Source organism: Platalea leucorodia (assembly GCF_965183815.1).
Source record: "Platalea leucorodia genome assembly, chromosome: 1".
Taxonomy (NCBI): domain Eukaryota; kingdom Metazoa; phylum Chordata; class Aves; order Pelecaniformes; family Threskiornithidae; genus Platalea; species Platalea leucorodia.
This window is the reverse complement of record NC_138823.1, coordinates 53,081,069-53,105,545: the sequence shown is the minus strand read 5'-3', so window position 1 is coordinate 53,105,545 and position 24,477 is coordinate 53,081,069. Positions and strand designations below refer to the sequence as shown.

General features: G+C 41.7%; 1 protein-coding gene across 1 annotated transcript in view; it reads left to right on the top strand.

The window, feature by feature from the left end:
* Positions 1-705: 705 nt before the first annotated feature.
* The window catches only part of YES1 (YES proto-oncogene 1, Src family tyrosine kinase), a 51,340-nt gene continuing 27,568 nt past the window's right edge, over positions 706-24,477 (top strand). The window contains exon 1 of the mRNA XM_082314108.1: positions 706-857. The gene's annotated coding sequence lies outside the window, so the exon portion shown is untranslated. The remainder of the gene's footprint in view (positions 858-24,477) is intronic.

Genomic DNA, 24,477 nt, shown 5'->3' with positions numbered 1-24,477 from the left:
CCCACAGAGGTTAAATTTACCAAGCCCAAGCCGTGGCCCACCTGGAGGTGCCCGGCTGAGGAGTTTTTAAGTTATTTTTGTTCGCCTTTCCCGCACCACGCCGAAGGGCTCCGCTGCCAAAATCGCTCAGGTTGGGCTTCTCTGTCGAGAGAGGCTTACCGAGCTCCCCCGCCCCAGAGGGCGGGATGCGGGGCAAGCGGCTCAGCCGCCCCCCGTATTTACCCCGACGGGGGTCCCGCGACCCAGCCCCGGGTCCGGCCCGGGGAGACGAGGACGGGGGCAGGCGGCTGCCCGCGCCCGAGCGGCGGCCCACGCCTCGCCCCCGAAGCCGCGGGGCAGCGCAGGGCAGGGCAAGCCCCGGCTGCCTCCCCGCCGCCCCCGCACCGCGGGGCCGCGGCCGCCCCGCCCGCCTCCACCATGTTGGCTCCCTGCGCAGAGGCGCGGAGGAGGGGGCCGCCGCCGCCGCCAGCCCGGCTCGGCTCGGCTCGGCTCGGCGGGGGCCGCCCCGCTCCTCCCCGCGGCCTCCGACTCGGGCGTGGAGGCGCGGCGAGCCCGGCCCGGGGCGCATGGGGCGGCCGCGGGGGCGGGGGGAAGCGCGGGGCGGAGGAGGGGCCGCGGTGCCCGCCGGAGAGCCCGGCCGTAGGGGCGGGGAGTCTCCTCCTCCTCCCGCAGCGAGGCTCCGGCTCCCCGCACGCACCGGAGCGCCCGGCTCCCTCCTCCTGCTCCTCGTCCCTCCTCCCTTCCCCTCCTCCCCCCCTTCCCTCCCCGGGTCGCCGCGGCTCCGGGAGGAGCGGGGGGGGCCCCGCTTCCTTCCCTCCCCCCCTCCTTCTCCCACCCGCCACGCCGAGGAGAGGCAGGTGAGGACCCGGCCGCGTCCCCGCTCCCCCGCCCCGCGGGAGAGGCGGCCGCGATGGCGGCGGCGGCGGCGGCGCCCGCCGAGGCGCTAGGCCCCGGCCGCCCGCCCCCGGCCTCTCCCCGCCGCCGCGCCCCGGGGAGGCGGGGGGCGCCCCTCACCCCCGGCCCCTTCCTCTGCAGAAAGTTTCTGGGCAACTTTCTCCCGGGCCCGAGCCCCCGCCCGCGGGGCCGAGAGGGCGGGCGGGCGGCAGCCGCGGCGTTGCGCGCCGCCCGGGGCTGGGCTGGCCGCGGGGGGCGGGCGGAGGGGAAGTAAGTTTGTGAGGGGAGGCCGCCGCCGCCGCGCCCCCCCGCCGCCGGGCTGCTGCCGCCCCTTCCCGCCTGGCTGCCGCGACCGCGGGGCGGCTGCTCGTTCCCCGGTGGCGGCGTTCAGCGCCCGGGTGTTGGTGCTCGGCGTGAGCCGCTCCCGGGCGCAGGCAGCCGAGTGCCGGCACCGCTCGGCACAGCCGGCCGGGGCCGGAGGATGTAAGAGGGCGAAATTCAGGAAATTGCTTTGCGAGCCCCCTGTAGCTTGGCCTGCGTCGAGTTATTTTCTATTAATTTTTTTTTTTTTTTTTGTCACCGTTCTGGTTTTGTATCCCTGCGTCGAGCTGGAACACGACTGCTTTAAATTTCTGAGTCATTAATTTAAACGTTCAATCATCACACTTCATCAAGCCTCCTCGTCTTCCTTCCAGTTAAAAAAAAAAAAGAAAAAATAATGCCTCGGACACCCGCAGGCCCCCGTTCCTGCGGAGGCTGCGCGTAACTTTCCGCGTCGTGCGCGGACCCGCGGGCTTGCTGGGCGCGCATCCCTCAGGCCAAGGGCTGGCGTGGCTTCTCCCTTATCCGCTATCACAAATATTTGGGTTTATGGCATTCATTTCAGAATGGTCTATTCCAAATGTCTGGTGTGCGTGTGGGTATGGGCCGCTTTGCATTGGGAAAACTAGGTTATAAATATTTCTGAACCTCGTGGTTGTTAAGAAGGTGTATTCGGGCGTACCTGCTGGATTTAACCCTAAGCAGAGGCTGGTCGTTAATTAAAAAATTCAGGCTTGGATTTACTTAAACTGGCAGAATGATCCAAAACAGGTTTAAAACTTGGAGCATGTTGCCAAGGAAGGTGTATTGTCTTTCTCTTAATAATTCATAGACAGCTGAATGAAATTTCAGGCAAATTTTGCAAGCAAAATTGACCTTTAGTCAGGGAAGCAAGATACAAAAGTTTACCTCAAGAGTCTTTTTCTTTCATTTTTGGAAAGTAAGCCCTTGAAGAGGGATTTCTAATAAAATTGCCTTGTCAGTTACACTTGCAGTATCTCTGGCAGTATGTAATACAGTTTTGCCATAACTCCCTGTTTCTGCAGGCTTCATAGATGTAAGAACTGTTCCTTTCCAAACAACTAAACCTTGCACTTCCACTCGTGTTTTTGATGCGTGTCTGTAAATTTAGCTGTAGGAGGTTCCTGCTGAACATGGGCGTAGAGCGGAGGCTATGGGTGTGTTTTGCACGGCCAGAGTGTCAGGATTAATTTTGGGATGAGGTAGCATCTGTGATGGGAAGAGAAAGAGAGCATCATTGGCACTATGCTGAATTTCAAAGAAAAAGATCCAACGATACCAGGCATGTAAAACGGCGACAATAGTTGATAGCAGCCATTGCCAGTAATTATTCCACGGGTTTTGTTAGCTTTATTTTCTCAGGAGGTGCAGCTCAAGTGCAACTGCAGCACCTGTGTGCCCGTCAGTCCCCCTAATAACTCTTCTGGCTGTTAGCTGATTTCGAACAAATTTGATGGCGGAGGTTTCCCAGGTGAACAATTTCTACAAAATTTGTGAAAGTAAAGAAGCCAGGTAGAAAAAGAGCTCTTAACCTGCACACCGGAGAGTTCACGTCAACGCTTATCTCAAGCTGGAAATTGATGCAGGAAATGGGGCCTCACTGGTTTTGCTGCTCACAGAGCTACTTGTCCAGTTTTCAATAACTTTTTAATATCTGGACCCCAGTACTGCTCTTTGAAATCTGAAGAGCTTCATTTGGAATGAGAGCAGTGAGCCCAAGGTAGCTTTAATCTGTACTTTGTATTATAAAGAGAGATTTTCAGGGGAATATTTATTGCCTAACGACAGTTCTTTGGCTATGAAGCAAATGAACGAAATTGGAAGTGTATTTAAATTGCTACGTTATTTGAAATCGCTAGAAAAATACTTAATAAATCTTTGGGTGCTGCATACTGTGTAAGAGAATTATTGAAAAACTGCAGTTCACAATTTAGGTTTTTTATCAATATTCACACAGCAGAGCAGAGAACTCCGCTTCTGCAATAGAGGGATATTCTTTATTTTTAGCTTTGCGTACTTCCTGCAGCTCCTGAAGAATAAAATTCGCACTCTGTTGGCTCCGATAAAGGATGGCCGTCACGTGACAGTGATGTGAAAGTCTGTGGTGTGGCACATGTCAGTTTATGCGGTCAAAGTTTACTGTTATGAACAAAGTAGCTGCATGGTTTTACTTTTCTGTATGCGCTGTCTGCGGACAAAAGCTGTATATTTTCAATAGATAATTCCTTGTGTTCAAACTGTTAGTTAAAAGAAATGCATTCTTTCATCTGCGTTCCCTACTTGGATCCAACTGTTTCGCCTCGTACTTTGATCACAGTTTGAGTAAGCTACCTTGATGTTAATTTAAAAATTGGTGTCGGTATTAACACAAAGAACACTTCAGGAACGCTTCCTTATGCTGCTGCATCACATCAAGCAGCCCTTTCCAGAGAGGACACCTTCCACGCGTACGTGCACAGTCTGTGGCTTCTGTGAAGCCCTCGTGAAAGGTTTCGGGCTTTAGTACTGGAAGTCCTCTGCTAGTTGATGGAACAGATTGAGAAACTACATTTCTCCCTCAATAATCAAACTACTGTAACAGCATGGTTTAGTTTTTGTCCTGGAGGAGCCACCTGTGAATACAAGTAGATAGCTCAGTCTTGGTATTTATTTCATATTTGTTCTTGAGAATGCCAGTAGGATGCTGCTTTATAGTGATGGATTTTATGATGTGGCAGCCACTAAGTTTTGGGTGGTGTTTTTTTTTTTTAAATACAAACTGCTTTACAGTTGCCATATGGTAACTTCTTTCAATCACTACAGTCCCTGGCTGCATTCAAACCAATGACTTAGAGCTGCAGGGTTCCAGATTGTATTATCAATTGCCAGGTTTTGAAGGCAAACCTGGACAAATTCCCATGTGTATGCTGAATTTAGTAGGGAAAAAGTCATATTGAAAAGATGCTGTCAGCTAACTGTAGGGCAAGTTTAATTTTAGGTTTTAAGAGGTCATTCTTACTGCCATTTCCACCTATGGGGGTTTATACTTAATGGTGCTGGTGCATCAAAGCAGAAACTGGCACCGAAGCAAGTTATTGAAATAAGCGGGACTGCACCCTTCGGTAAAGTTAACACGCACAGCTGACTGCAAGATCAGTAAAGGATAACTGGAAATACGATTGGAAATACTCTTTCCGTTGTCGCTTGGGGTAGGCACCCGCATAGGGCACCCGGTTTCACGCCGTGTCCTGAAAGTCAGTGTATCAAAGTCACGCTCAGCTGAAACCAGCCCTTGAGCTGAGGGTCTCCTGCAAGGACTGCTAGCCCTGGCTTGTATCCGAGCCCTGCAGCCCAGTGGGATACTGCCGTAGGAACCATCAGTAAGCGGATCCTTGGCCACATTGACTGTTGTGGCTGAGACTGGGGTTTTGTTTCGATTTTTCTTGACTGTAGCACTAGATAACGTTACAGGGTATGGTTGGAGAGTGATGGGGAAGTAATGACCGCTAAAACCTCAGACTGGCATTATCTGTATTTCAGCTTCTTGAGTACTCGAAGATGGGTGCATAGGAAATTAGATAACTTTTTTTGCTAACTGGGCTGTATTTTATCTTTGTATCTTTGGAAGGCAAATGCTATTTGTTATAGTGTTATATGAGGCTATATATACTATATATATATATATAGTAAGTATCTATATTGACTACATCTATATCTTAAATGCTTATGTACATTTTGAATTCTAATGGTGCTACTGAAGTTCAAATAATTTGTCTTTTAAATTGGTGCTTCAGGGGGTTGAAAATCTTCTGTGTCTTAGGATACATCTTTCTGTGGTTTTCTTCACACCAGAAGTCTAGAGAAGCTGGGAAAAATAAATGATTCTTCAGAAGCTTTGAGCCACCCCTTCAATTCAGATTTTAGGATCAGCTAGAGCAGGCTTACAAAAGTGAATAACTTAATTTCCTTCTATTCACAGTGAAGTTGTTGAGTAAACACACCCACATAGGTAAATTTTTGTAGATCGGGGCCTTTGACTTATTTCTGGGGAAACTTTCAGGAGCATTTTGTGGCGTTAATCAGATATTTAACGTCAGTCTTCATACTGGAAGACTTTGGTTCAGTGGGGTTCATTTCCTTTGTTTGCACATGCCCAAAGCACCTTCTTGCAAAACTGAGGCAGGAATAGTGTTTTATTCATGGTGTGAATGACGGAGCATAAATGCAGTCAGGTCTCAGGTATGCTTACCAGGACTGATGGCCCCAGAGCAAAAAAAGGGTCAGAGTGGAGGACTGTGTTCATGTTCAGTCCCATTCCGAACGTTTGCCTGTAGTTCAGGCAAACCTACTGATGGTGCATGTGTAAGGTTCAGCTTCAGGAAGAAAAAAAGAGTACCTGCACTAAAGGTTTTGAAATTTTCAACAATACTTAATGCCCTCATGATTGTGAGAAAAGGCAGCGCTTGTGCAAGGTATTTAAAGAGTAATTAGAGGGTACTATGAATCTCTTGTGTATTGCAATTGTATAGCATTATGACTGTTTTGGCAGTCAGCCAGGAAAAGACGACTTAAAACAAATTAATGCTGAACAATCCTGTTTTAATAAGTTATTTTAAGTATGGTTAGATAACAAAATTAATATTTATGCTTAAAATGTGACAAAGGAAAAATAGGTCTGAGTTGTTTTGTCTATCTTCTTGCTTTTCAAGAACATTTTATTGGAGACTAAAACCATGACTGACACTTGTAACCACAGAAGAATCAAAAAAACCTCACCAAAGTCCTTCTGTATACTTTGCTCTTCCTTTCCACACTCTTCCTTTTTCTGGTTGGTTTTTACCGGCTTAGCTTGTTTAACACAAATACTCTTATTTTGCCAGCAACAGTACCCCAAAGTCCAAAAGCTGAAAGACTGCGCCAAGGATAGCATGGCCACAGGCTTTCCTGGTTCTTAGGCTCCCCTGCTGAGCATCCAGTATTGCCCAGTGTCTCAGACGGTGGGGACCAGTGGCAGACCTTTGATCTGACTTGGAGGTGTTTGGGCTAGGTGGACTATTGGTTTGATTTGTCACAGCTGGTCTTTCAGTAGGCTTAACTTAATGAACACGTGTCTCAAGGATGAGCAACGCTGTTAAGGTTTGGGTCAAAGCATGCGCCACTCAAAAATGAATATAGAATTAATGTCTAGAAAATATTCGTTTTCAAAATATACATTTATCTGAAACTAGCATTCATTTGCCAAACTGTGGGAAAGAAGACATTAACAAAGAGCTGTGGCTGAGGAAGGAAATCTGAACATAAATACAAAAGTTCTGTATTTCATCGTGAAGTGTTTAAAACAAATCAATAAGTTCAGTAGTACATCTTCCAAGTTATTTTTTCAGTTCTCTTGTATCAGTTCTTTGCCTTCTTTCTTCTTTCTGTTGTTCGGTTCTTTGTCTTGATTCTCACACTGTTTTTCTGAATGTCTGAAGTTTGAGATTAAAACCTTACCTTACTGATTGCCAAACGGAGGTCTTCAGAAATTTGTAGTGTTTCAGTTAGAAGTTTAACAAGGCTAGTCTGTGAGAAACAGAGAATTGAGAGTGACATGTAGGTCTGAAATTTGTATAAAACAGTGGTCTCCAGACATCTTAAAAACTAAAAATCTGCACGAAACCTAATAGCAAGCTTCACATTTTAAAGATCTGTAAAGATATGGTATTTATATTCATGTGAGAACTAAGTAAGGGTGAGATGAAATGGGAGGAAAGCTTATGGTGATAAAAGCGAGTGTTTTGTGTCCCCTTTGCCATAACTTTTTGAGCTGAAAACAGAATGTACCAGCAGAATATTTTACTACTTCTGGTGGTTTTGTTGATACATAGTATTTAGTATTTGTGACTAGCTCTGATTCCAGTAGTTCAGTTGAAGTACTCCACATTTCCTTAGAGGTGTGAACTTACTTTGGTGCTATTATGAAGCTGCAAACATGTATAATAGTGCATCTTACGCACTTGTAGGTAATTTTTCTTAATAGAAAATCTTGCAATACTTCAGTGACAAGTGAACCAGAAAATACGGATTTTTGATTTTTTTTTTTTCTTTTTCCTAATGCAAATTTATGCAAGGCTTAGATAAGATCTGTAGGGCAAAAACCATTTTCTGCTTTGCGTGATGACTAGCCCAGGTGAGTTGTGTATCATTCTTGTGAGAAGGCTGTGCCATACTGCATGGAGATGGAAGACTTGTGGTTTTCTTGTTTGTTTGTTTTTTTATCTTAAGATTTAACAGTGCTTCTCCTCTTTGATGCACATGCTCGTTAAGTAAAGCTTCCTGAAAGAACAGAACAGCTGTCATGAATCAGACCAGAAGTCCATCTAAGCAAATATATCTCTTTTTTTAATTCTTTTTTTCCCCCCCTCAATTCAGAAGAAATTCTTAATGTCTCAAGTAAAAGTATTTGGAAGTTTAGTTAAAGGGAACATTTCAGAATGAGTTCTTTCAGCCACAGATGGCAGTTCTGATTCTGTCTGTTTTAAATAAAAAGTACTCAGGTTTTCTTCCAGCAGTAATATCTTAAAATGTAAGTGTGCTCTCTGGTTTCTGAGGCATGTGATATTTGGGATTTTTGCCAAAGTATGTTTTTTGGTTTTGTTTTTTGGGGGTGCCCCCCCCCATAAGTTCTAGGTAGAAGATGCATTAATAGAATGACAAAGTCTTGCAAGCAAAGAGAGGGATGGGTTTATTTCACTGATACTGATTTTAAATATTTGTTTAAAGGATTATTAAAGGTTATAATAGTATTGGCCAGATCAGCTCATCCGTACCTAACTGAAAATCATGCATTGAAGAGAGAAGAAGAGTACACTAGTTTCACTGTGGACACCCATGTTTGATTCTTTTTTCATAGTAAAGTTAAATGCTCTATTCAGGAATACTTACAGCATAGAGCAAAATACTGTTCCTTTTGAAAACAGTTACCCATGAAGGAAAGAGAAGGGAAAATCAGGATAATTCCTGAGCTGTTACTACTAGTCAGTTGGGGAAATTCTCCTAAGTAAAATTCCTTTTCTCAGCAGCCACACTTCTTTAAGTCTGAAAAGTAAGTATTGTATTAATATTCTGTAGGGGATGAAAAGAAGGGTTATAGTTTGGGTTTTGGTTTGGGTTTTTGTGGTTGGTTTTTTTTTTTTTTTTTGTTCTGTGGTTTTCAAATGAGTGAGCAAAATGCAAGTACAAAATTCTTAGCTTCAGAAGACATAGAAATTAATGCTGACTCGTATATGGCTTTAGAGGATAAGATGCAATAGTAATATGGATACTTTTTTTTTTTTACTTTCAAGTACAGTTCTGTATTTTAAGTACAGCTACACACTTAAAATAACACACAATTCATACATTATAGTGGTTGATGTTATTTAAAGTGATAAGCTTTCAAAATAGCTTACTGAATAATTATGTAATGTAATTTACTAAAGATACCAATCTCCTTTTTCATTTTAGGAAATATTTCTTAGCTTGTACGCTGTCGAAACATGTAGAACTGATTGATTCAGGCTATCATGATGTACGTAAAATGAGACAAGTGATAGTTTATAGATGAAAAATTATTTCCCTGGAAACGTTTGACTTGTTCATACAAAGTAGGTGTATTTAAATATTCTGGAATTAATTTGCATTGGTTATTAAATCTAGGGCTCTTTGATTACCTTCCTTCCCGCCCCCCCCCCCCCCCCCCCCCCAGCTTAGGTCTGACATACCTGCAGAATACTATTTAAATTTGGTGCATACCTGGTGAAACCATAGCCAAGTTAATAAAAAGTGACTTCCATTAACAAGCATGACACCTTGATTTTTTTAGGGTTATTTTAAATGATTATTTTAACTTAGTTTTGCGCTTGTGCTTCTTCATTCTTTTCCCAAAGAAAGAGGCTGGTCTTACTGGTCAGTAAAACTCATTGACTCTATATATTAGGTTTACACTAATCTTGTTAGCTTTTTGCCAGGGGCATGGATTTTCTGCGTGTGTGTTTAATGTAATAATAAAGTGTCTTAATAATTCTTTTAGGCGATATATATAATTATTTAAGCAATGAAAGCCCAAATTATATGCAAGACGTTTTTTTTCTTCCTAATCTGTGTTCAGTGGCATTTGAATGGAAATTCTGATTGAAATTCATATAAGTAACCAGCATTACATTTTAAGGTACAAGTTAATAATATGTTGCCTTTTAGATAAGGCAATAATTCTAAACGCAAAACACATTTTGTTGTAAATCTGATAGATTTATTTACAAAAGGGAATGTTAGCTTTCATTTGTTAATTAATTTTGGTCACCAAAGCCTCTAAGGTGTTAGAATGAACAGATCTCATACTTAGAAGTTTTTGTTTTCTTTGAAAATATGAACAAAAATCTTTCCTCTGTCTTTTAACCTTATCGTCCCTAAATGTTTCTCACATTCTAATGAATCAATATCTAAATAATATTAATCGGGGGTGAGATCTTCTACACTTGTAACAGCTTATGTTACTTTAGGTATTTAGGTGTTCAAATTCTGATTCCAGGTAGTTATGAATGAGCTCTGCTGGTTTGGTGGTTTGAATTTGTTTAGAATTTTGGTGCTAACAACATAGTTTGAATAATTTTTAAATTTAATATAGATTATCTTAACAGTAAATTTGGGTCTCAATATAAATTGATGTTACAATTCTCACAAAGATTTCTTTCTCCACTTTAAATATTAAAAAAATGCCATCGGAAAGGTAACTTTCCATTATAGCGTGGCACGTGGCCTGTTAGCATATGACTTAATCTGCTGTATTTTATTTTTGCTGTTTTACAAATACTTAGAAGTAAACATTGTTTATTGCATTATATGTAGTGTAGTACACCCAGATAACCAGAGAATTTATATGTCTGAGTCAAATCATCTTCAGGCAGACAGAGTAACCTGCCAAAGCTTTTGAGCCAGTGGATAGATCACAGTGTAAGACATTCTTGAGGAAACCCTGACTGCACTGACAGGGAATTGAAAAGTTTGTAAGTGTTATTGCTGCATGATTTCTACAGCTTGGAAACCATGCCACTAAACTGTTGCTTCTCTTAAAGTGTTTCCTAGACTTCGGGGATTGTTACTTTTTCCCCCGCAGTTCCTCTGAAACTGAAAAGATGGAGCAGATGCATTAGATTGTACAGTTTTACAGTCAGAAAATTTGAATGGGATTATATTATTTTTTAAAAAAACTTGCCATGTAAAACAACTTTTCACATGCTTTAAGCTGAAATGGAAATTAGGCTTTTTTTTTTTCCAGTTTTTAATTGTTCGTTTCATCAAATCAATTGGGTTTTTTATTGGTTTTAGCTCATTAGGAAGTGGAAAAATCTGAGCTTATTTTTATTCACAGGTATTTTAGCATTGCTGTTCTAGCACCTGATCCTTTTTCACACTGAAGTCAAGTGCAAAATTCCCCTTGACTTCAGGGAGAGCTGGATTAGCTTTACACAAAAGGACCAAATTGTCCTCTGGGATAAGTGGAGGCAACTCTATTGAAGTAGACTTCATTGGAATATAAAATGAAAACAAAGAAGGGTTGCCTGCCTTTACAGGCAATGAAATTGGATCTGTTAGCTCAAACAGCTAGGTTAATTTAGCAGTTGAATCAAAGAGGCTTTCCTTTTTCCAATTAGATAGTACAGTTACACTAATTCACTGCATTGAGCAGTGAATAAGATGTCGCTTATTTTTGACTACAAGTATTTTACAAAAGGTAGAATCTGTTTATGAACTCTTTTGTCTATGTGGCATAAGAATTATCACGAGAAAACTCAAACACTCTCAAAACTGTTAGCAAATGTTCAAGCAGTTTATCCTTAAGTAGCCAAAAGGGATCCACGTACCATTTGAATTTAATAGGCTTTATGTGACAAGTTGGGTGGGGTTTGGGGGGCTTTGTTTGCTTTTTTCAGCATCAGGCTGGCATCCAGAGTGGCTTTCTGTAGGCTTGCTGAGGTGGGAAGAGGGTAATTCATTTACACCAAAGTTGGACTGGGTGTTATCCTGTGCATTTGCCAGTAGTATCTGGAGTAATCCCACTGACTTCCACAGTAGATAGTAGCACCTTTGGCATCTTTTTTTATGCTTTATACAACGGTATCTGCATTGTGTACACAAATGATGAAGAAATAGTGTTTGAAAAATGAACTCAAATATAGTGATTACTGATGTAATACTCTGCTATACTACTTGTAAAATGTATCACTTGTCACTCTTGCATATCAAGTTTTTCTTTCAGTGCTTCTGGTATCTGTTGGGATCATGAATTAATTCAACAGTCTGTGTGATTATTTTGACCTAAGCACTGTATGGCTTTCTTGTACTTTCCCTTTGAAGTTTCACGAAGGGAAGGGGGACTGGAACATTGTAATCTCCTTAGAATAGTTTGAGAACTCTTAATGTTCTTAAATGTTGCTCCGTGTTTCTTTATTAACATTTCACGTGTGAAACAAAATCCCCTCTCTGGGAAGAATGCACATCCACAGAGCTCTTAGCCGTTTAGCATGCGTAACTCTGCAAAAAAAACCCATCCACAAATAACTGCTGCTGCAATATTTAGCTGGTGTTAACAGGTTAAGTAGTAAACTCAAATTCTCTGAAACACTTGAGGTGCTAAATTTACGAAACAAGACACAAGAACTGTTTTAAGATTAGTCATAGTTAGGAAGCTTATTGAACCACCAGCATCTTCCTGGAAACATCCTGTACTTCTGTCGTCTTCAGCTAGCTTCATCTATTCACGGTCTTAACTGCTTTTTGGTTTTTAGAAACTCTTGCTGCAACTTCTTTGTGACTAAGGCGCGTTGTCAATCAGTCCCGTCCTCCCCATGCCAGCCAACTGTCCCCTTAATGCAGCAATTCACTTGGATGAATAGTGCTCATACTTTAAGGAGACAATTGCCTACCAGAGAGGGTGCCAAGTTGATTTAACTTTGCACAAGTGTGAAAGAGTTTTTAAATGGATGCTGTCAACTAGCATTGGCCCAGGGCTTCAGCTGCCTGAAAATTGTTATAATCTGATTGGGAGGATGTCCAAATTTGTTTAAAATATTTTAGTCAACCGCTTGGCTGCAGAGAGCATTAGTACCCCAGAAACTGTTGTCAGACGATCGTTCTTGGTCTGTCGGAACTACAGCGGACGTGTCCTGGCCAAATGTACAACACGGCTTTTAAAATGGACTCTTTTTTGGCAGTACATCACTAAATTGGTGAAAGAATACGGGATTCGTGTTGTAATCTGCTCTTCCAGTTCAGTTTAATGCCACAGCGTGTGTTTGAAACACTTAGTCGGATATATAATACAGTATAAAACCACAACTGTACCCTGCCGTTACTGTAGGACTTTCAGAGCTGAGCTACCATTTAGCCAAGCCAGCTACTGGATTATCCATTAGAACCAGGCAGAATTTAGGAAAACTGCATTGCACCTTTGCTGGCCAGAATTTTTTGATGCATTTTTAGTGGATGTTGAAAGGATGCTTACCTTCTAGGTACACCATCACTTGAATGAAGAGGGTTTGGTGCTGTGCATTCTTTCTTCCTTGATAAGTGTAAGCACAGGCCTTTTCTTAGCATAGTTTGGGGTCTGATATGTCTTCACTGCAATTCTGAAGGGAAGAGAGAAGGTGAAAAAACTTAAGGAAAAAACATGGAGAAGGTGCTCACTGAAACTCCTGCTGTCTCTGTTTCAGGGAGGCCAGGAAATCTGAGAAAAGGGGCTACTTCTGTCAAGAGCCTGACAAAATACGGGAATTAGACTAGATGTGTAGAAAGGATGCTATTAACAAAATGCTCAGTTTAAAGGAGAGAAAAATTCTTACAGGCATGATGGTCGGGTGGTAGTGAGTGTATTTGGGGGCGGGGAGGAGGGTGTTTTCTTTGCTTCTCTGATATCATTAGGCCATTACAGCTGCAACAACATAGCTACTAGTTTAGACACATTTGCGGAGAAAAAAAGACGTATTGTTATTTCAGTGCCTGGCTGGAATAAGTAGTTTGTTAAGCAGTGCCGTGAGATTGTTAGTTGTTGTAAGGACGTACCGATTAGTAGATATGCAACTGTTAATGAGTAAATGTATTGTATACATCAGAAAAAAATACCTAGATTGGAAAAGATGAAGAACAGGAGCTAAAATAACTTCCAAATATGAAGGTGATTGGGAGTTGTTAGCATAGCATGGATTTATGAAGGATAAATCATACTTAACCCACCTTCTGTGACGAGATGACTGGCTGGGTAGATGAGAGCAGAGCAGTGGATGTTGTTTACCTTGACTTTAGTACGGCTTTTGGCATGGTCTCCCACAGCATCCTCGTAGACAATCTGATGACGTACGCACCAGGTGAGTGAACAGTGAGGGGAACTGGAAACCAGCTGAACTGCCAGGCTCAAGGGGTTGTCTGTCATCAGTGTCACAAAGTCACGCTGGAGGCCAGTCACTAGTGAGGAACCCCAGGGCTCAATACCAGGGCCAGTCCTGTTTACCACCTTCATGGGCTGACCTAGTTGGTCACACAGGGGTGCACTCTCAGCAAGTTTGCAGAGGATACAAAACTGTGAGGAGTGGTGGATAGACCAGAGGGTTGTGCGGCCATCCAGAGGGACCTTGTCAGATCAGAGGAATTGGCTTACAGTGACCTCATGGAATTCAACAAAGGGAAATGCCAAGTCCTCTTCCCTGGGGAGAAATAACTCCAGGCACCAGTACACGCTGGGGGCCGCCTGGCTGGAAAGCATCTTGACAGAAAAGGGCCGGGAGTCCTGGTGGAAAAGATGTACTTGTACCAGCAATGTGCCCTTGCAACAAAGGCAATCAGTGATGTCCTGGGTACATTAGGAAAAGAGTTACCAGCAGGTCGAGGAGGCGATCCTTCCACTCTACTCAGCACTGGTGAGGCTTCACCTGGAGCGCTGTGTCCGCTTCTGGGCTCCCCAGTACAACTGAGACATGGACATGGTGGAGAGAGTGAGTCCAAGAATGGGACACTAAGATGACTAAGGGCCTGGAGCATCTCTCCTATGAGGAAAGCCTGAGAGAGCTGGGGCTGCTCACCCTGGGGAAGAAAAGGAAGGCTCAGGGGGTTCTTACGTGTATAAATACCTGATGGGGCAAAATAGAGGACAGAGTCAGGCCCCTCTCGGTAGCGTCCAGTGACAGGACAAGAGGCAATGGGCACAAATTGTAATACAGGAAATTCCATTTAAACATGAGAAAAAATGTGGGGTTTTTTTATTGTAAGGGTGATGGAACACTGGAACAAGTAGTCCAAAAAAGTCATGGAGTCTCCATCCTTGGCAATAACGCAAAACCCAACTGGACAGAGCCCTGAGCAACTTGCTGTCGTTGACATAGCTTTGAGCAGGGGGGTTGGAGTAGATGACCTCCAGAAGTCCCTTCCAACTTCAGCTGTTCAGTGGTTTTCATGAAAGGACTTAAGAGGGCTACAACAGTAAGTGTGGTAGTTGAAATGAAACAAAACACAGGTGTTGAAAGGCAGAATATTTTTGTTTGTTTGTTTTGGCAGCCAAATTTTTTTTTATTGTTTCTACCAGATTTCTTATGACAACTTGAGAAGAGGGGAGATAACTCTTTGCAACTGCATTGTTCTCTTGGGTTTCTTTGCTTTCTGCTATTAATATCAAGTCTGTGTATGGCTTTATTTTCCGTTGTGTCGTCTCTGCACCCCCATGGCAGCAGTGGTGAGGAGTTGGGTACCGTTAACTTCTCTGCTGCCCAGAAGACTGAGCAAGCACCAGAGGCTTTTAAGTCAAAGAAATGTTTTAATCTCATATTTGGAAAGGTGGTTTTTCAACATCTGTGATAATGTCTTTTTTTTTTTTTTTCCTTAATGCTGTAAAAACTTAGAATGTGAATGCTACACTTGCTCCAACAGTCTCTGCCAATGGCGATAAGGTGGTGTTTTTGTTTTTCTCCCTACATTCGGCTAAACATCCTGAATTGATGAATCCATGCTGTTGTTCTGTTGGTGTTAGAACTACAAACTTCTGTTAGTCTAATACAAAATATAGAGATGAAAAAGGAGCTGAAAGAGTTGCATATGGATTTAAACACACTATTATGTTTAACAGATTGCCAATAGAAATGTGGTCACAATGAAACCTAGCATTTGAGCTTGCATCACAGAAAGGCACCTGATCAGTTTTGTAAGATGGGACTCATTCGTTTCAACTCTGTCTTTGGACTTATGAATAGAAAATATGATGAAAGTCAATGCTGTGCTGAAGAAAAATTGGGTGAACTTCAACTTGAAATTTAGAGGGCACTTGGAAACCTTGTGAAACAAAACTGCCATTTCACACAGTTGGTGAGGATTAAAATACTTATGTATATTGAAAATTGACTTGGTTTAGTCCTTCTCCCAAGTTGCCTGGTTGTTCGTTGTAATTTCCGCAGAAGTTCTCAATTCCAGTCTTCTAGCAAGACGTTAAAAGTTATACTTCCCTTGGAACAATATCTCATTTGCAAATGAATAACTGTGTTTTCACAAGCTCATTTGTGTTTTCTGGTAATTAGGACAGCTATTAAATAGTTTAATGGCTACTGCTGCGCAGGACCACATATTTATGGAACTACCATTTACAGACTGGAAAGATAAGAGAGTTCTTTTGATACAACTAAATGTTTGTAGTATTACTGTTACAGTAAATCTTTATCATGTACTGATCTTCCCAAAGATAATTCTTAAACCTTCTAAGGATAAAAAACCCAACACTCGCATCTCTTTGCTTGTGCACTTAGAAGTACAGCTTTCCAAATGGCAAGCAAGCAAGGATGATTGTACTGTAGACAGTAAGCAACAAATACAATGTCTACTTAAGATATAAGTTTATTTATGTATGATCTGTAATTTCTTAATCTGCATGTGACACTGATTTTACTAAAAAAAAAAAAAAAAAAAAAAAAAAAAAGGTTTCAAGAGAGATCTGAAGAACTACAGACCAGTAAGCCTGACAACTATACTAAGTAAATCAGTCGAAATAATGATGAAGACAGCATGGATAAACATGATATATTGAGGAAGAGTTAAGAGCCTGCTATGAAGGGATGTCATGTTTTGCAAACTCACTGGAGGTTTTTTGAAGGCAAGCACATGAATAAGATCTGACAGAAATAGTTTACTTGGATTTCCAAAGGGCATTTGACAAGGGCCCCCACCAAAGAATTTTGAAGAAACTAAGCAGCCATAGGATAGCAGAAAAGGACTTTATGTGGTTAAATTAATGACTAATATAAGAAATGGAGAACTGGAGTAAATAGGGTAGAGAGGGGTCCTGTGTAACAATTCTCCAGGGTTATGTTAATGGAGAATGTCCAAGTTCACAAAGGATGTAGAAAAAAAGTGAGCTCACAGGCTTCACTGGTGGGTAGTAGTTGCAAAGGCAGACCCTAGCATTGCACAAGGACTTGACAGTGCTCAGCAACCAGATGTTAAAATGGCAGATGATATTTCCCATAAAGAGCTTCTTGCGGTGTGTTCGAAGGTGGGGAGGAGCAAGCTTACCTTTGCATCTCAAAAGATGAGCTTAAAGCTAACTACTGCCGCTAGAAATGGTTAGGAAAGAAAGGGAGAATAATGAGTATACTGTTTAAAAAAAAATTTAAAAATTCAGTTATTTTATATATTTCTGTCCCCTTCACCCCTAACCCTGTCATTTTCTCAGAAAGAACATAGTTGAAGTTTTAAGGAAGAGCAAATGTGAAGCAATTTCTGTAAGAGGAGTAGCATGAATTCTTTAGGGTAGAAATGGCAACCAAAAAGTGGTGTGACAGAATCCTGTAAAGTGTTTAGTAGCCAGCAGGACAGAAATAGGGAGTGTTTATTCACTGTCTTTTTTTAGTGCACACACATTAAGAGGTATCTAATGAAACTAGCAGCTGATGAATTGAAAACAGGCAAAAGGAGGTGGTTCTCAACAGAACGTGTAATTAAGCTATAGAATTTCTTGCCTCAGGAATTTAAGGAGGCTAAACATTACATTAGCACAGAGGGAAACTGCCGTTTCATGGAAGAAAAATCATCAAATGCAAATACCTATTCTGGTTCAGGAAATCCTGCTTCTGCAAACTGTTGGGGGCTCAGGGAGTATGCTGGGGAAGTATTCCTATATATTTACTGTGTTCTTACACACTTAACTCAGTATTTGTTATTGGCTGCTGTTAGTGAGAGGGTATTTGAATTGGCACGAACCTCTGGGTCTCGCTCAGTACAGCCATTCCTTTGTTGTAAAGCCTGCCCCCCCCCCCCCCCCTTTTTTTTAATTTCTCTTACTTGTTTTCCAGAATCCTTTCTACCAGTAGCACTCAAACTTTGGCCCAAAATGGGGCACTAACTTATTTAGAGAGTGTTTTAGGGCCACTGGCTCTTTGTGTGACCTTGTATGTGCCACCAGAATATAAAGTCTCCATGAAGCAAGGATCATGTCCAGGGCAGGGTTAGGACTGCAGGTACGTGTCAATTGGTGGCTTAATTTCCTATGATGTTGTCCTCTTACTGCTGCATAGTACTACTTTGGTCATGTAATGGATGCTGTCTGTAGGCTGGCTATTTCTGCTCTCCCTTCAGACTCCTTTGCGGTGATTTTGTATTGCCCTTTCCTCCCCAAGACGTGCTAAGCCCCCATATCTCTCTGATGTATGTAATCAGCTTATTGATAAAAATATATTTCTTTGTGTCTGTAGTGACTATTGAAATAATCAAGGGACCTCTGTACAAGTAAATGGAGAAGTAATATTAAGAGGACATTGTGCTGGACAGAAATACTGCATTTGAGAAGACTCACGCTATTTGAAACAAGAGGCTGCTATTAAATATAGGTGCTGTGTTCCTTTTGTTAAGGTGGCAGTTGTGCAAATCACAGAAGATTTTTACTGTTTGGTTCAGTCTTAATAGATTATTCTGATCTAGTAATATACTTTACTGTGTCACTGATTTTTGAATCCTAAGTCCCTGCTTTCTGTAGAAACGTTCTTGAAGTTGAGGCTGAGTTTAGGCAATTAGTAGATTTAGTAATATATTTTCAGCCCGTTATGCATCGTTTTATGAAGATATGGGCTCTGGATAGTTTTCTGTATGTGGTTGCATTATTTTAAAATAGTTCTTTCATACTCAACAGGTGTTAAAATTTGTATAAAGATGTCAGATGTGTGGGGGTTTTATTTGAAAGGTGTGGTTATTTTTCCATGAACAGACCTCTAGCTGTTGTGCAAGGGGAAAATAGTGACTGCTAATCTTTACATACAACTTAAGCTAATTCCAGATGCTAATTTAGGGCAATGTTACTTCTCACCTTGTTGAAAGAAAATGTTTCTAGCCTAATTTTTTGATTCAGTGATAGAAGATGACCATTAGGCATGCTATGCAACATAAACTTGAGCACTAGCTATCGGGAGACAGGTGGGTGAACACCAGCTTTGGCTGCCTATACGTGAGCTAGTTCTGTAGGATCCCTTTATAGTCAGTGGAGAGAAATAAGCACTTTCACTGCATGATTCATCTCACCCCCAGATGGATGTCTAAATTTGGAAGATGAATTCCACCTGAAGTCCATTACGGAATATAAATGTCATTAGTTTAAACTAGGGAATTATTTAAAAGGACACTAGCTTGACTGGCACGGCAATTGAGTAGAAGTCTTCTGTTTTCTTCCGTGAACTAGGTTTCAGAGATTTAGAATCAGCACTCTGTAGCCTGTTTCGTATTTTGTGGTGTTTGAAGCTGCTCTGCTTTTATGGCAGATTTGAAACTTAACAAGTAGGATATATTCACATTGCCTAATTTCTCAGCATCTAGCTATGTGAGGCTATCTGACTAGTCTTGTTGCCAGCTGGTTTGATTTTTGGGGTGGAGGGGATGATGACAAGGACTAGCATAATGAGAAGAGCAGGACATATAACACAACTTTCTTTCTGCTCTAAACTTTCTGTTAAATGTTAGGGGTGGCAAAAAAAAATAGATGTCCTTAAAATCATTGCTCCTCTAGAGGAGCCTGTGTCTCTCCACTGGTTGTGCAGGAAGCCTGTGTAAGGGGATTCAGCCTTCAAATTTTCAGGACCAAAAGGTAGGCAGTGCAGGTACCTTCCTTAATTTTTGTTTCTGCTTGTCTGGAGCAGGCACTTCAAATGGCTGGTATCCTTTTTAAGTACTTTTCATGCTGTGCCATGCTTGCTCACTCTGCCATTCTTGAAAATTTCATTTCCCTCCCCCTGCCTTCTTTTTTTCCTGTTTATACGTCTTGATTCCTGTCAGTGGCAATCTCCTATTCTTTTTCTTTCCTTTTGGGAACTCTGCTTTTTATGTCATAATTTGTGGCAGCTTTATCCTCTTGATCACGCTGATCACGTCCCGTCATCAGACTCTATCCTTATACCTGAATCAAAAATAAGAAATTATTACAATCCCATTGCTATTGTACTACTACTGTTTTTCTGTCCTATTAATTATGCTTATGTTCAGTTGTATATCAAAGGCTGATGGAACTCTGTCAAGTTTGTTGTTTTTTTGTTGTTTTTTTTTTTTTTTACATTAAAGTTAGTATTTTTTTATTTCCTACATCAGCTTGAATATTCTAGAAAAGTAGTTTGGGATTAGAAAATAACTCACAACAACATTTCAGGTTATGTATACCATAGAAACCTGTATTCTTCAAACGTTTTCCTCCACCAGATGCAAACATGGGGGGAAGAGGGGATCCTCACTAGGAGCTTAGGGGAAATCACTGGTTGGAAACTTGGAACTGAAGGGTTATTAGGGTTCCTAACTGGGTGGACTGGATGCTGTATAGATATTGCATGAACTCCTTACTTGTACTGACAAGGATGTAAAACAGTTCTTGGCTCTCTAATAAAAATAGCAAAAGTCAGAAGTCACAGCTATGACATGCTACGGGAAGATATGAGGACAGATGAAGCACATCGCCAGCCCTTCCTTAACACTAGCAGAGCATTTGTCAAATAGAAATTCGCAGGCGCTCCTAGAAAAAAATGCCTTCCCTGCAAGAGGGGACATAAACCCAGTAGTCTCGACCAGTTGGGAATGGCTGGATAACTCTCCCCATCCTCAGTCTGGCAATTTAATGCTAGGTGTTGTACGAGCAGGAAATGCAAACCTGTCAGTTTGTGTGATAAAGAGCTATTGCTGAGCTCTCCACTTGATATCGAGTAGGACTTTGCTTGGGGACAATATCCCTTCTTCAGGTTGAGTTACAACCAGTGTTTGGTAGAAATATGAAGTGCTACCTACTCCTTCCCTGTAGACTGTTCCAAGGAAGTTACTTCCTTCTGGTTTTTCCTTTCTTCTTACTGTGTATTTGGGATTTAGTGCTGCATTGTGCAGATCTTACCTGTCTTTAGACCGGTCACCAGTGAACTATGCCACTCGTCTGGTGGCTGAAAATACAGGTATTTACTTCTACTAATACTGCTCAGCCTCAGGGTTATCACTGTTAGTATTATTCTTTGTGAATAGCAGTGGATTCTGGCAGCGAGCAGTCCACAAATTGCCCCAAACAGCAGAACCTGTTTTTCAGCAGATTCATTTCATGTTTAGTCTATAAGACACTGTTTAAATATATGCAAAATTGATTCTTAAAGCTAACCTGTGGGATGATAGTATTGCATTGCTTCCTGCTTGAAAGATGACCTTTAGAAGCATTAAGTTTATAAAACTGGTGAGGACTTAAGGAATTTTTGAAGTTTAGAAGGTTTGAGGCTTAGCAAAAAAAAAAATCCTATTTCTGCTGGATAGGGAACACCTCTAACTTGCTCTCAGATACAGCTTCCTATTTAAGCTTATGAGAAGTGAGAAAGATGAGATTTTATGTATTTGTAAACCATTAGTTTAGGTCAGTGTAAGAAGAACCAGAACACTGAAATGAATAAGAAAACAAAATAAAAGGACTTAAAATACCTCTCCCCCACCCTCCAGGAGAGACACGGAACAAGGCTTTCTTCCTTTTCTCTTGTTTTATGAGAATATGATAAAATAGTAGTATTTAAAATGTTTGCATTTTTTAATTTGTTTTCAATAAATACTTGGTTTTATTGAAATTTTCAGTTGGAGCTTGTCAAATCTGCAGCAAGGTATGTATTTCAGCTCTTTTAAGCATGCTGCTTATTTTTGAAGATGAGAAGTTCTGTCATTGCAATGTTTCTATCTTAGGCAACATTAATTCTTTTTAAATATTGTTAATTTGTTGTTTCCCTCATTATTACTCATAACTTAAATCCTTCTGACCTGTGACCAAAATCTAAGTCATGGAAGTTACCGAGGAATAAGTTGTTTGACATGTACGCTTCTGCTGAATCCCTAATATCTTCCCCGCACCCTTCAGCGTTTCTACTGTTGACATTTAATTAAAATGGAAATTGTCCTTCCTTCTAGCAATACTTTTGGAGTCAAAAGAGTATTGCTAAAAGCTGTGCTTACTGGTTAGGAACAAGAAAATCTGCTACTAAACAGTAGTTATTTAGCCTGAAGAGAATCTTTAAATATATGTTGTGTACTCCTGAAAACAAGGTACCAGAATGATTGAGAACACAAAATGGCCAAGACATTTTACCTATCTATTTAGAAAAGCGTTATCTGAACCTGTCGATAAAAACTGAAGGATGTCTTTGTGCTGTGGCATACCCTATCGTGGGTTAACAATATTTACCTACATGAAATATGTCAAAACTATTTTCTATTGTTCTTTTCTTTGTTTTTTTTATTAGTAATATTCTGGGTTTTTTTTTTTTTAGAGAGAACTCATAGAACTCTAGTTGTTGCTCTAGCATCTCTTCACTCTCTTCTTCACACCCTTCTCTCATCTATTCCTGTTTTATTTTCTATCCTCTACAGTGGTTAACTTATCGAAGTTATCCATTGTGTTCACTTTGCACATCTTTGGAGAGTAGTGACTGATAATGTGTTCTACATGCTGCTGGCTAGTTCACGCTTGGATTGTGTTGCCTGCATGGTAGGGAGTAATCTGAGCTGGAAAATGCTAAATTGGAGGGAAGGCCCATTGCCTAATATGGAAAAGCTTTTAAAAAGATGAACAGAAAACTGATGTCATCTTTAATGTATCCTTAGAAGACATCTGAAGACTTCACCGGTTTTTTGAGCTGTATTTTGATAAACCTCCCCATCACAGGAAATGCTGAGATGGTTCCCATTTGTTTCACTCCATCAAATAAGAACACCCTCAGGAAAAGTTTGTCTTTTCTTTGACATCTTTTTCAGAAATGTTTTTATGAACTGTGTCTAAAGCCCTTTCAACAGTTATAAGTGGTAGAGGAAGAATCAGCAGAAGATGAGTCTAAAGGAAAACCATCAAGGAATGGGAAGCAAATGCTATGTGGTTTTCCTCTACATGCCATCATTGCAGGCTTTGTACACCCTGTACATGTCACTCTAATTGCTAGTCTGGAGCTGGAAAGAGTTGAGTATTTTGATTCCTTAGGCAAATGAAACAACATGAACATGAGGGAAAGTAACTCCTTGCTTTTGAAAGCAAAGAATTAAGTTTTGGGTTTTATTTTGTAGCGGGCTCACAAAATCACTAGGAAAGTGCTCACATTTGGAACAAAACTTTTCTGTTGAAAACAGAGGATACACCTACTTTGCAGGAGCCAACCCTGGCCTAGGACAAGTGACTGTTACCTACAAATAAGCCAGTTCTGCCTCCTAAGACAAGAGAAAAGTGGGTACTTTTCTTCTGCAGTGTACTTGGTGAGGTGCAGCGGAAATGTCTTTCTCCTGCAGAAGCAGATGAGCTTGAAAGGTAGAGTTGCCATGTGGCTGAGCTCCATGCACCTTGCAGAACATAGTACCAGGTGCTCATAGGGTAGATAATGAACAGGGCAATGAAGTGTTGGAGATAAGTGTAAGAAGCCCTGGGTAGGGTAATGGTGAGACTTTTACTGTGTCCTCTTGTCTCCATTTTCAGATGAGTGATTTTTTTTTTTTTTTTTTTTCCAAAATTTGTCTCACAGCTCCAAGATTGGAGTAACCTGGATTAGTTGAGAGTCATGCCTGTTTAATACAGCAAAATATATTATTGTACTTCTAGCAAGAAGGATGTAGGCCAAGCTTTCAGGATGTGGAAACTGCTGTTCTAAAGCAGTACTGAAAAAGACCTGAGAATCATAAGGGACAGTGGCTGCTGCCAAAATAAATACTAGAGTCTCAAATGGGCCCATGTGAACATCATGAAGTTCAACAAGGTCAAGTGCAAGGTCCTGCACCTGTGTCAGGGCAATCCCCAGTATCAGTACAGACTTGGGGATGAAGGGATTGAGAGCAGCCCTGCAGAGGACTTGGAGATACAGGCGGATGAAAAATTGGACATGAGCTGGCAATGTGTGCTTGCAGCCCAGAAAGCCAACCATACCCTGGGCTGCGTAAAAAGAAGTGTGGCCAGCAGGTCAAGGGAGGTAATTCTCTCCCTCCGCTCTGATCATGACAGACCCCACCCGGAGTACCGCAACCAGCTCTGGGGTCCCCAGTACAAGAAAGACACGGACTTGTTGGAGCAGGTCCAGAGGAGGGCCACCAAAATGGTGAGACGGATGGAACATCTCTGCTATGAGGAAAGGCTGAGAGAGTTGGGGTTGTTCAGCCTGGAGAAGAGAAGGCTCCAGGGAGACCTGATTGTGGCCTTTCAGTACGTAAAGAGGGCTTATAAGAAAGATGGGGACAAACTTTTTAGCAGGGCCTGTTGCAATAGGATAAGGGGCAGTGGTTTTAAACTAAAGGAGGGTGGATCTACATCAGATATAAGGAAGAATATAAGGAAGAAATTTTTTACAGTGAGGGTGGTGAAATGCTGGACCAGGTTGCCCAGAGAAGTTGTGGATGCCACGTCATTGGACATGTTCAAGGTCAGGTTGGATGGGACTTTGGGTGACCTGATCAGTGAAAGATGTCCCTGACCATGGCCATGGTGGCTGGAACAAGTTGATCTTTGAAGGTGCCTTCCAACCCAAACCATTCTGTGATTCTATGAAAGAAGGGTTAAGAAATATCCCTTACCTGTCTGTTCCTGGTGATACCTGTTAATGGGAGGCACTGAAGAAACTGGGTGACCTTGGAGAAAATGAGGTGGTTGGCATGACTGGAAAGCCAGTTGCTAGACTGGAGTTTAGTGGGACTGCACCAGTCTTGCCAAGGGGAAGGTTAAAGAGAGCCGTGATCTACTGACTTACACAGGTAACAGAAACG